This window comes from Hemicordylus capensis, chromosome 6, assembly GCF_027244095.1.
Source record: "Hemicordylus capensis ecotype Gifberg chromosome 6, rHemCap1.1.pri, whole genome shotgun sequence".
NCBI classification, from domain to species: domain Eukaryota; kingdom Metazoa; phylum Chordata; class Lepidosauria; order Squamata; family Cordylidae; genus Hemicordylus; species Hemicordylus capensis.
Window position 1 is genome coordinate 56,280,574 of NC_069662.1, and position 12,394 is coordinate 56,292,967.

General features: G+C 46.2%; 1 pseudogene; it reads left to right on the forward strand.

Moving 5' to 3' along the window:
- Window positions 1-521: 521 nt before the first annotated feature.
- LOC128331325 (membrane primary amine oxidase-like) lies at window positions 522-9,123 on the forward strand (annotated as a pseudogene).
- The last annotated feature ends 3,271 nt before the right edge of the window (window positions 9,124-12,394 follow it).

Genomic DNA, 12,394 nt, shown 5'->3' on the forward strand with positions numbered 1-12,394 from the left:
GAAAAGTTCAGGAAAATTCCATTCCGTATGGTTTACAAGAGTTTCTACAAGCTCAATTTCTAATGACTTGAGTTCCCTTGGTATGCTCACTTATCTTATCTACTAGGGCTGCTAGGGCCTCTTTCAGTTGCTGTTGGATTTTAATTAACGGCTAACGGCTTATCTCAGTGAGGCCCAATACACATTCCTAAGGAGGGGGTTCCTACTCTTAGCTCTAGCCTAATGCTAGAGAGAAGCACCTACTTGCTTCAATACACATTTGCTCTGCATACAAAATGGCATGGCTTATGCCCATGTCACACTATGGCAAGCAGATCCCTATATATGGGGGCGGGAAAGGTAACCACAAAAAGGAGTTCACACTCTACCTGGCAAATGCTGGTCTGGGTTAAGCAGGGCAGCAAGGGGTCTTCTGCTGCAGAGAACACTCTGGCTGCCTCCTCCTTCCTGGCTTGCTTGGGCCCTACTCAAGTTCAGGCTTCACTGCGGCCTACATGGAGGCCTCCGTGGAAGCCCCGCCGATCAGCTGAGAGGCGGGAGGAAAGGAGCTCTTTGCAGCTTGCCTGCTGCTTCGATTGCGGGCCAGCAGAACAAGCAGGAGAGACGGCGAAGAGGGCAAGTGGCTGAGAGGCTATGGGGCTGGGCAGGGGGCAATGGGGAGTCACATGAGGTGCCCCTGGGGTGCCCCTCCAGGCAGTGGGGCCCCCAGACAACTGTCTCCCCTTGCCCTATCATTGTTACGCTCCTGCCTGTGTACATGCATGGTGGCCTCCAAAATGGCCACTGCGTGCTTAGAGAGGCCTGAAACGGGCCCGAAGGAGACCATAGGGAGGCTGGCAGGGGAGCGGAAACAGCTGGAGACACACACACCCATGGCTGCAGCAGCACCACTTCACCGGCAGTAAGTCTGCCTTCCTCCAAAAAAGATTAACACCCCTGGCACACCCAAACTGGACCCAAACTGGTCCCAAACTAGTGCCCAGAACAACACAGTGTTGCCTGCCAGTCTTTGCAGAATTATAGCAATATTCTTGGAGTTGGATGGTTAATCTTAACTCAAGCTAATGCAGCCTGTGCTCTTTTGTGCTACTCTAGATGATCAAGAAGCAGCTGGTGGCCTCCATCAAGGCCCTGCAGAAGCATTATGTAACCTCTGATGCACTAGTAACCAGTGATGATGGGGATGCCAACACCCTCTGCTGTGCTCTAGAGGCTGTATTTGTGCATGGATTGAAGGCTAAGCACATCAAACCAGAGTCTGGAGCAAAAGGGAGAAGACTTGGGGGGCGTCTACCCCTTCCCCAGCCAGTTTTCTGGGCCCTGCTAAAATCTATCACCCACAGGTGAGAGTGGAGAGGTGAATTTACAACTGTCACCAAAACTTGCTAACTGTGTCTTGTTTAGCATCACTGCTGGGAGTGAGTGACTTGGGGTGAGGCTTCTAGATAAAGAAAATAGCTACAAACTCAAGGGGATATGGCTGATGAGGGGCCTTCTTCTCCTCTTGATAGATCTCTGCAATATATCAGCAAAGGTCTCTAATTCACAATAATTTAACAGTAGCAGCAACAGCAACAAAGTTCTTTTTTCTTAGACATGCATCTAGGGGTAGAGAGGACAGTCCTTAAGAATTTAGTTTGAACTTTCGCTACGGCATCCTGGTTTAATATAGATTCCCATTTGTGCCCCATGTAGAATTTGGGCCAGGGTTTTAGCCTCAACAAACTTTAAAGCTGCTGGAATTATTTCTCCTCCTTTCCTTAAAAAAATACCTCTTAAAGGCCATTGGATATTTTAGAGCCATTTGTAGAACATGCTTAATAGGAGACTTCCAAATCTCCATAGAATGGAATACTACTCCCAGATATTTAAAAGTAGGAACCTAATTTCCAAAGTTAAATTGCTGAAATAGAAAAAATTCAGAGGGAAATCAGGAGTCCATTTTTTGTGCTACTGAGCTAAGTTTTTGTGCTAGAAAAGACTATGAGCTTAGTTGTTGTACTGAGAACAAATTCCTGACCTGCGCATATGCTCAGAGGCACCCTGTTCTTTAACTGATGTGTGTATTCATCCCTTGAGCCTCTATTTTGCATCTGACTCCAATTGGGATTTAAACCTTGGGATTTTAAAGACAAAAACAGTAGATTCTGCAAGCTTGAAGGCTGCCAATCCCTAATATAGATGATAGCCAGCTGATGCAATTGTCTCATCACCTCAGAGAGGGAAGGCATATCCCTCTCTGGCTGTTGCTCCCTTGCAACTGGTCTTCAGAGGCATCCTGCCTTTGAACCTGGAGCTAGTCTATAGACATCCACACATCTATAATGCACTTGTCCTTCATTTACTCGTATAATCCCCCTTTAATGCCATCTAAACTAGTGGCTATCATCATATCTTGTGGAAGAGAATTCCAAAGACCAATTATGCGCTGTGTGAGGATTATGTGCTTTTGTCCATCCTAAATCTTCTGTCAGTCAGTCTCATTGGCTGACCCTGATTCTAGTGTTGTACGGAATGGGGGAAAATGCTTTCTATCCACTTTCTTCACACCATGAATAATTTTATAAGGCTCTATCACATCCCTACTTAGTCACTTTTTTCCAGATGAAAAAGTCCAAAACATTGTCGTCTAAGTACAATGGAGTACCATAAGGAAGGTACTCCAGCCCCCTCCAACCCCCATTAAAATTAATGCATATACAGCCACACACACACACACACACACACACACACACCTGTACAGACAGCTGTATGCATAGTGCATTGTATTGTTTGAATAGGGCTCAGGTCTTGAGCACCATTTAGGATTAAGCCTAGGATAACCTCCCCTCTGGTTGGTTCCTTGACCAACTGTTCTATGGCACAATCATTTTGGGTATTGAGAAATTTGCTCTCTTTATGATGACATGAACATGAATGTACCCAGTGTGCAAGTAACACAAGTCACCCATTATTACAGCACTTTTCCCCTTGGATGTCTTCTTAGTTTCTTTCTCCAGCTCAAAATCACACCCAATATTTTGATCAGGAGGGTGATGGTGGGTAATAAATTACTTTTTATGTCTGATATTACTATGGAGGAGTCTGCTCGGCCTGGCACCGCCCACCTCGACACGTATTGATGATAAAAGATACTAGGGATAAAAGATTTAGGGAGGAGGAATTATCTAAATAAACTTTCCACCCTCTCGCACGAAATTATAGGCACGGGCATTGCCTCAGAGTTGGGGGAGTAGGGATGTATATTCACTCCACTCCTTCACCTATCAGCAGGAGCCACAAGCCCGAGCTCCTCTCTGGGAGTCCACTAGACCAACAAACCCCATCCCTGCTGATCATCTCATCTTCAGCAGCCCCAGCCTTAAATAAATTTAAAGCCCTACATTTAGGACACTCCTCCCCGCTTCCAGCTTGCTCCCTCTTCCCTGGCCAGGCAAGTGGATTGGCCACCGAATCCCTGGCCTCCCAAGGGGCCTTTTCCTCCAACTCCACCCCCTTCACTAGCATTTCTATACATGTCTGCAGCTGTGGAGCTGATATCATCGCAATTCCATCTCCACCATTCTGCTGCCTCTTGGGCTGCACACACCCATCCCCCAGAAGCTGTTGCATGCCTCTCTGAGCTCTTCCTGACTAGAGATGTGCAAATTGATTCGGGTACAAATCAATTTGTACCTGAATCTAGCTGATTCGGGTGATTCGGAGACAAAACAAATCACCCCTGTGGTCCATTGGCTAGATTCGAGTACAAATCGAATCACGCCTGGTTCGATTTGAATCAATTTGAGATTCGGATCCCTCCTAATAATCCCCTGAGATTCCCAGCATTCAATTTTTTTAAAAAGCTAAGCTCTAGCCCTTGTAGAAGTGAAGTTATGGAGCAAAATGTTTGGTCACTATTTTTCAAGTGTTTGGATTCTTTGGTGTATAATAACTTTCCCTCAATGAATCCCTATGAGGATTCATTACACACTTTCATTTATTCTGTTCATTTTGACTGTCTTTTTGACAGTGCCAACTGTCAACTGCCATGTGCCAACTACACCCTACTCCCACCAGCAAGGCAGTGGGGTACTACTCTGTTTGTGTTCTAGGATTGTTTTCAAGTGTTTAGGCTCTTTGGTGTCTAATAACCTTTCCTCATAATGAAGAGTCTAAAAATTCCTAAAATATAAACTGAGTATCCAGTTGCTTGTGGGTTGGGGGGCAGTTGGAACATGAGATGCCATTAATTCTCCACCCCCACCTGCAAAGGAGTGGGGTCAAAATTTTGGGTATACAGTGTACTGTGCTTGATTGGCCAGCAAACTCGCCTGACCTGACCCCATAATCTATGGGGCATTGCCAAGAGAAGGATGAGAGACATGAGACCAAACAATGCAGAAGAGCTGAAGGCCGCTAATGAAGCATCCTGGTCTTCCATAATACCTCATCAGTGCCACAGGCTGATAGCATCCATGCCACGCCGCATTGAGGCAGTAATTGCTGCAAAAGGGGCCCAAACCAAGTACTGAATACATATGCATGCTTATACTTTTCAGAGGTCCGATATTGTTCTATTCTACAATCCTTGTCTTCTTGGTTCCATGTAATATTCTAATTTTCTGGGATTGTGGATTTGGGGTTTTCATGAGCTGTACGTCATGATCATCACAATTATAACAAATTAAGGCTTGACTTATCTCGCTTTGCATGTAATGCGTGTGTCTCATATATCAGTTTCACCTTTTAATTTGCATTACTGAAATTAATGGACTTTTGCACGATATTCTAATTTTCCGAGTTTCACCTGTATACTGAATCAGACCATTGGTCTATCTAGCTCAGTATTGTCTTCATAGACTGGCAGTGGCTTCTCCAAGGTTGCAGGCAGGAATCTCTCTCAGCCCTATCTTGGAGATGCCAGGGAGGGAACTTGAAAACCTTCCGCTCTTCCCAGAGCGGCTCCATTCCCTGAGGGGAATATCTTACAGTGCTCACACTTCTAGTCTCCCCTTCAAATGCAACCAGGGCTGACCCTGCTTAGCTAAGGGGACAAGTCATGCTTGCTACCATGAGACAAGTAGCAAATGAGAGTGGATTCATGGTTTGTATTGAAAATTTCACTTGCTACCAAAGAATCTACACTCAGAACACCTCAGAAACAACAGAACCCTGTACCCCATGTGTTAGCAACCCATGGGGGGGGGCTGGCAACCTATGTGCACTGCACCACCACTCACTCTGGGCCACCCCAGCACCCCCCAAGTGCAATCAAGGGGCTGCTGAAACCTCCATTACACCTTATGGGGGAAAACCTTAAAGATCCGTAAACTTCAACAAATCAGCAAAAATCAGACCTCTGCCCAAATCCTTTGAAAAAATCATGGTAGCTTCCTTGTCCCCCTTGGCCACTGTGACCAACCCCACACCAATCTAGGACACCCCTTTCCCCCCGACATGAAGCGATACACCTCCATTATACCTCATGGGGGGAAACCTTAAAGACACGTAAACCTCAACAATTCACCAAAAAATCAGCCCTTTGCCCAATTCCTCTGCAATTTGGGTGGTAGCCTCCACTCATTAGGCACTACCACCACACCACACTCTTTTGGCCCTGGGCCCAGGTTTTTGATCTGAATTGATTCAGATTCATTCAGATCCGAATCGAATCTGGGGTGATTCGGATGGGTCAGATTCAGGCCCAAAAACAGATTGGGGGTGCTTCGATTTGGATCAGAATCAAAACACTGAAAATCCAAATTGCACACCCTATTCCTGACTTCTGAAAGGTAATTACTGGGGTTGTCCTGGCATCTGGAGCCCCCTGCTTCTCTCAGCACACTGCCATTTGTCTGGGTAAACAACCCTGTCTCACGAAGGAGGGTAGGAAATCCTGACACTGTCCAAACACTGGATGGACTAGGCTAGAGGTTCTCAAACTGGTCCATGAGCTCCATCTATGTAGTCCACAGAACAGTTGAGAATATAAATATTTGTCATTTTGTCTTGCATTTGATTTCTCTCTCTCTCTTTAGCTATATATGAGATACTGTATGTGCTTTGATTTACAGAACAACAACAACAAACTTCATCAAGTGCTCCACTGAGACCCCAAGCATTTTTCAAGAGGTCTGTGAAAAAATGGGTTGAAAATATCTGGACTAAACTAACATCACAGCTGGTAGCTGTCACAGGGAGTCTCCACATGTTTTTCTTCTATGATGTTCTTGATAGGGAAGGGAGTTCTCCTCGTGACCTCTTCCTTTCTGGCCTCTACCCAATCTCGTCACATTTCTGGAGTAACATATCCCGCTATAGTTCTAGCAGCTTCACTGCCACTGGGGGTCTTCGTTGTGAGAACGGCTGTGGACACTTCACTCAGGACCTTGCAACAATGAACCTGAAAGCCCTCCTCATTCTTCTGGTGCTTGCTCTGGCTACTATTTTTGCCTTAGTGTGTGTGTTGCTGACTCGGAAGGAGACGCTTCCCCACTGCAGTGCCAAGTCACAGGCTTCCCTGAATGGAAGGCACAGCAACAAGAGTCTGGTATTTGCTGACCTGTCAGCAGAAGAGATGGACGTGGTGGTCAAGTACTTACAGAACCACCTGGGATTGCCCTTGGTAGATGCTTATCATGCCAACCCTGCTGATAACTGCATTTACTACTTGGATGTGGAACTTCCTCACAAAGAAGAGGTGCTGAAGTTCCTTGATCATGGTGGGCCACACCCCACCCGACAAGCACTGGCCGTGATGTACTTTGGAAACCAGCCAGATCCAAATATCACGGAGTACATCGTGGGCCCACTCCCAACTCCAACATACCATCGGGATGTGACCATGCAGAAGTATGGAAGAAAGTTATCCTACCATAGTAGATCTGTAATAGGCAATGAATATGAAGAAATTGGGAAATTCCTGCTGAACAAGAAGCTTCCTGAGGCACCCAATTTCCTAAAGGAGGCATTTGGGCATAATGGGAGTGACTTTCAAAGCCTCACATCAGCCACTCGGGGGTTCCAGTCTGGAGATCGAGTCACTTGGTTTACGTTGTTCCAGAATACAAAGGGCTTCTTCCTGCACCCGGTGGGACTGGAGCTCTTGGTAGACCACAGTAGTCTGGATATCTCTCAGTGGAGTGTACCAAAGGTATTCTATAATGGTCAGTATTATAATGGCTTGGCAAAGCTGGAAAGAGAGTATCTAGGGGGGCGTGTGCCTCTGGCAAAAGTCAAGACAGCCTCACCAGATGGGGGTTTTTCCTCAATGGAGCCAAAGTTCCCTCATCAGGAATCAGGCCCTTTGTCCCATGAGCCTTGTGGGCCACGCTACAGTGTGAGAAACAACCAGGTTGTCTCCTCCTCCTGGAGTTTTGCCTTCAGGATCGATGTGAACAGGGGACCATGAATCTATGATATCACATTCAAGGGCCAAAGGATTGTCTATGAACTCAGTGTGCAGGATGCCATGTCTGTTTATGGATCCAACAGCCCTGGTGGGATGTCAACCCGATACATGGATGGGAGTTTTGGAATAGGAAGGTTCATGTATTCACTGGTCCGGGGGGTCGACTGTCCATACTCTGCTACTTTTCTCGATGCCCTGTACTTAATGGAGACCTTGAAACCAGAGGTGCAGAAGAACTCAATCTGTGTTTTTGAGCAGAATGTAGAGGTCCCTTTTCGGCGGCATTACTCCAACCTTCAATCCCTCCACTATGGGGGACTGCCTGCTACTGCACTGGTTCTGCGTTCTGTGGCAACTTTGGGCAACTATGACTATATCTGGGACTTTGTTTTTCATCCAAATGGTGCCATTGAAAACAAAGTCCGAGCCACTGGATACATAACCTCATCTTTCTTCTATGGTGATGGGCTAGAGGAAGCCAAGCTGGCGGAAGCGAAGCTGGCGGAAGCGAAGGTGGAGGCAGCGCAACTGAAGGGGGAGGAAGTGCAACGGAAGAAGATTGACCTTTGTTCGCTTGTAAAAAATGTTATATTATCTGTAGAGCTCTGTACAAAGTTCTGTTGTTATTATTATTATAGTTTTTTTTAAGTCAGCAAATTTTCCAAGCTGTTTCAAAATAAATATTCAGAGACTTCTCGGTCCCTCCCCCCCCCCCATATCCAAGCCCTATGGCAAGCAGATCCCTATATATGGGGGCGGGAAAGGTAACCACAAAAAGGAGTTCACACTCTACCTGGCAAATGCTGGTCTGGGTTAAGCAGGGCAGCAAGGGGTCTTCTGCTGCAGAGAACACTCTGGCTGCCTCCTCCTTCCTGGCTTGCTTGGGCCCTACTCGAGTTCAGGCTTCACTGCGGCCTACACGGAGGCCTCCGTGGAAGCCCCGCCGATCAGCTGAGAGGCGGGAGGAAAGGAGCTCTTTGCAGCTTGCCTGCTGCTTCGATTGCGGGCCAGCAGAACAAGCAGGAGAGACGGCGAAGAGGGCAAGTGGCTGAGAGGCTATGGGGCTGGGCAGGGGGCAATGGGGAGTCACATGAGGTGCCCCTGGGGTGCCCCTCCAGGCAGTGGGGCCCCCAGACAACTGTCTCCCCTTGCCCTATCATTGTTACGCTCCTGCCTGTGTACATGCATGGTGGCCTCCAAAATGGCCACTGCGTGCTTAGAGAGGCCTGAAACGGGCCCGAAGGAGACCATAGGGAGGCTGGCAGGGGAGCGGAAACAGCTGGAGACACACACACCCATGGCTGCAGCAGCACCACTTCACCGGCAGTAAGTCTGCCTTCCTCCAAAAAAGATTTACACCCCTGGCACACCCAAACTGGACCCAAACTGGTCCCAAACTAGTGCCCAGAACAACACAGTGTTGCCTGCCAGTCTTTGCAGAATTATAGCAATATTCTTGGAGTTGGATGGTTAATCTTAACTCAAGCTAATGCAGCCTGTGCTCTTTTGTGCTACTCTAGATGATCAAGAAGCAGCTGGTGGCCTCCATCAAGGCCCTGCAGAAGCATTATGTAACCTCTGATGCACTAGTAACCAGTGATGATGGGGATGCCAACACCCTCTGCTGTGCTCTAGAGGCTGTATTTGTGCATGGATTGAAGACTAAGCACATCAAACCAGAGTCTGGAGCAAAAGGGAGAAGACTTGGGGGGCGTCTACCCCTTCCCTAGCCAGTTTTCTGGGCCCTGCTAAAATCTATCACCCACAGGTGAGAGTGGAGAGGTGAATTTACAACTGTCACCAAAACTTGCTAACTGTGTCTTGTTTAGCATCACTGCTGGGAGTGAGTGACTTGGGGTGAGGCTTCTAGATAAAGAAAATAGCTACAAACTCAAGGGGATATGGCTGATGAGGGGCCTTCTTCTCCTCTTGATAGATCTCTGCAATATATCAGCAAAGGTCTCTAATTCACAATAATTTAACAGTAGCAGCAACAGCAACAAAGTTCTTTTTTCTTAGACATGCATCTAGGGGTAGAGAGGACAGTCCTTAAGAATTTAGTTTGAACTTTCGCTACGGCATCCTGGTTTAATATAGATTCCCATTTGTGCCCCATGTAGAATTTGGGCCAGGGTTTTAGCCTCAACAAACTTTAAAGCTGCTGGAATTATTTCTCCTCCTTTCCTTAAAAAAATACCTCTTAAAGGCCATTGGATATTTTAGAGCCATTTGTAGAACATGCTTAATAGGAGACTTCCAAATCTCCATAGAATGGAATACTACTCCCAGATATTTAAAAGTAGGAACCTAATTTCCAAAGTTAAATTGCTGAAATAGAAAAAATTCAGAGGGAAATCAGGAGTCCATTTTTTGTGCTACTGAGCTAAGTTTTTGTGCTAGAAAAGACTATGAGCTTAGTTGTTGTACTGAGAACAAATTCCTGACCTGCGCATATGCTCAGAGGCACCCTGTTCTTTAACTGATGTGTGTATTCATCCCTTGAGCCTCTATTTTGCATCTGACTCCAATTGGGATTTAAACCTTGGGATTTTAAAGACAAAAACAGTAGATTCTGCAAGCTTGAAGGCTGCCAATCCCTAATATAGATGATAGCCAGCTGATGCAATTGTCTCATCACCTCAGAGAGGGAAGGCATATCCCTCTCTGGCTGTTGCTCCCTTGCAACTGGTCTTCAGAGGCATCCTGCCTTTGAACCTGGAGCTAGTCTATAGACATCCACACATCTATAATGCACTTGTCCTTCATTTACTCGTATAATCCCCCTTTAATGCCATCTAAACTAGTGGCTATCATCATATCTTGTGGAAGAGAATTCCAAAGACCAATTATGCGCTGTGTGAGGATTATGTGCTTTTGTCCATCCTAAATCTTCTGTCAGTCAGTCTCATTGGCTGACCCTGATTCTAGTGTTGTACGGAATGGGGGAAAATGCTTTCTATCCACTTTCTTCACACCATGAATAATTTTATAAGGCTCTATCACATCCCTACTTAGTCACTTTTTTCCAGATGAAAAAGTCCAAAACATTGTCGTCTAAGTACAATGGAGTACCATAAGGAAGGTACTCCAGCCCCCTCCAACCCCCATTAAAATTAATGCATATACAGCCACACACACACACACACACACACACACACCTCTGTACAGACAGCTGTATGCATAGTGCATTGTATTGTTTGAATAGGGCTCAGGTCTTGAGCACCATTTAGGATTAAGCCTAGGATAACCTCCCCTCTGGTTGGTTCCTTGACCAACTGTTCTATGGCACAATCATTTTGGGTATTGAGAAATTTGCTCTCTTTATGATGACATGAACATGAATGTACCCAGTGTGCAAGTAACACAAGTCACCCATTATTACAGCACTTTTCCCCTTGGATGTCTTCTTAGTTTCTTTCTCCAGCTCAAAATCACACCCAATATTTTGATCAGGAGGGTGATGGTGGGTAATAAATTACTTTTTATGTCTGATATTACTATGGAGGAGTCTGCTCGGCCTGGCACTGCCCACCTCGACACGTATTGATGATAAAAGATACTGTCTGTCCGGATTTAGGGAGGAGGAATTATCTAAATAAACTTTCCACCCTCTCGCACGAAATTATAGGCACGGGCATTGCCTCAGAGTTGGGGGAGTAGGGATGTATATTCACTCCACTCCTTCACCTATCAGCAGGAGCCACAAGCCTGAGCTCCTCTCTGGGAGTCCACTAGACCAACAAACCCCATCCCTGCTGATCATCTCATCTTCAGCAGCCCCAGCCTTAAATAAATTTAAAGCCCTACATTTAGGACACTCCTCCCCGCTTCCAGCTTGCTCCCTCTTCCCTGGCCAGGCAAGTGGATTGGCCACCGAATCCCTGGCCTCCCAAGGGGCCTTTTCCTCCAACTCCACCCCCTTCACTAGCATTTCTATACATGTCTGCAGCTGTGGAGCTGATATCATCGCAATTCCATCTCCACCATTCTGCTGCCTCTTGGGCTGCACACACCCATCCCCCAGAAGCTGTTGCATGCCTCTCTGAGCTCTTCCTGACTAGAGATGTGCAAATTGATTCGGGTACAAATCAATTTGTACCTGAATCTAGCTGATTCGGGTGATTCGGAGACAAAACAAATCACCCCTGTGGTCCATTGGCTAGATTCGAGTACAAATCGAATCACGCCTGGTTCGATTTGAATCAATTTGAGATTCGGATCCCTCCTAATAATCCCCTGAGATTCCCAGCATTCAATTTTTTTAAAAAGCTAAGCTCTAGCCCTTGTAGAAGTGAAGTTATGGAGCAAAATGTTTGGTCACTATTTTTCAAGTGTTTGGATTCTTTGGTGTATAATAACTTTCCCTCAATGAATCCCTATGAGGATTCACTACACACTTTCATTTATTCTGTTCATTTTGACTGTCTTTTTGACAGTGCCAACTGTCAACTGCCATGTGCCAACTACACCCTACTCCCACCAGCAAGGCAGTGGGGTACTACTCTGTTTGTGTTCTAGGATTGTTTTCAAGTGTTTAGGCTCTTTGGTGTCTAATAACCTTTCCTCATAATGAAGAGTCTAAAAATTCCTAAAATATAAACTGAGTATCCAGTTGCTTGTGGGTTGGGGGGCAGTTGGAACATGAGATGCCATTAATTCTCCACCCCCACCTGCAAAGGAGTGGGGTCAAAATTTTGGGTATACAGTGTACTGTGCTTGATTGGCCAGCAAACTCGCCTGACCTGACCCCATAATCTATGGGGCATTGCCAAGAGAAGGATGAGAGACATGAGACCAAACAATGCAGAAGAGCTGAAGGCCGCTAATGAAGCATCCTGGTCTTCCATAATACCTCATCAGTGCCACAGGCTGATAGCATCCATGCCACGCCGCATTGAGGCAGTAATTGCTGCAAAAGGGGCCCAAACCAAGTACTGAATACATATGCATGCTTATACTTTTCAGAGGTCCGATATTGTTCTATTCTACAATCCTTGTCTT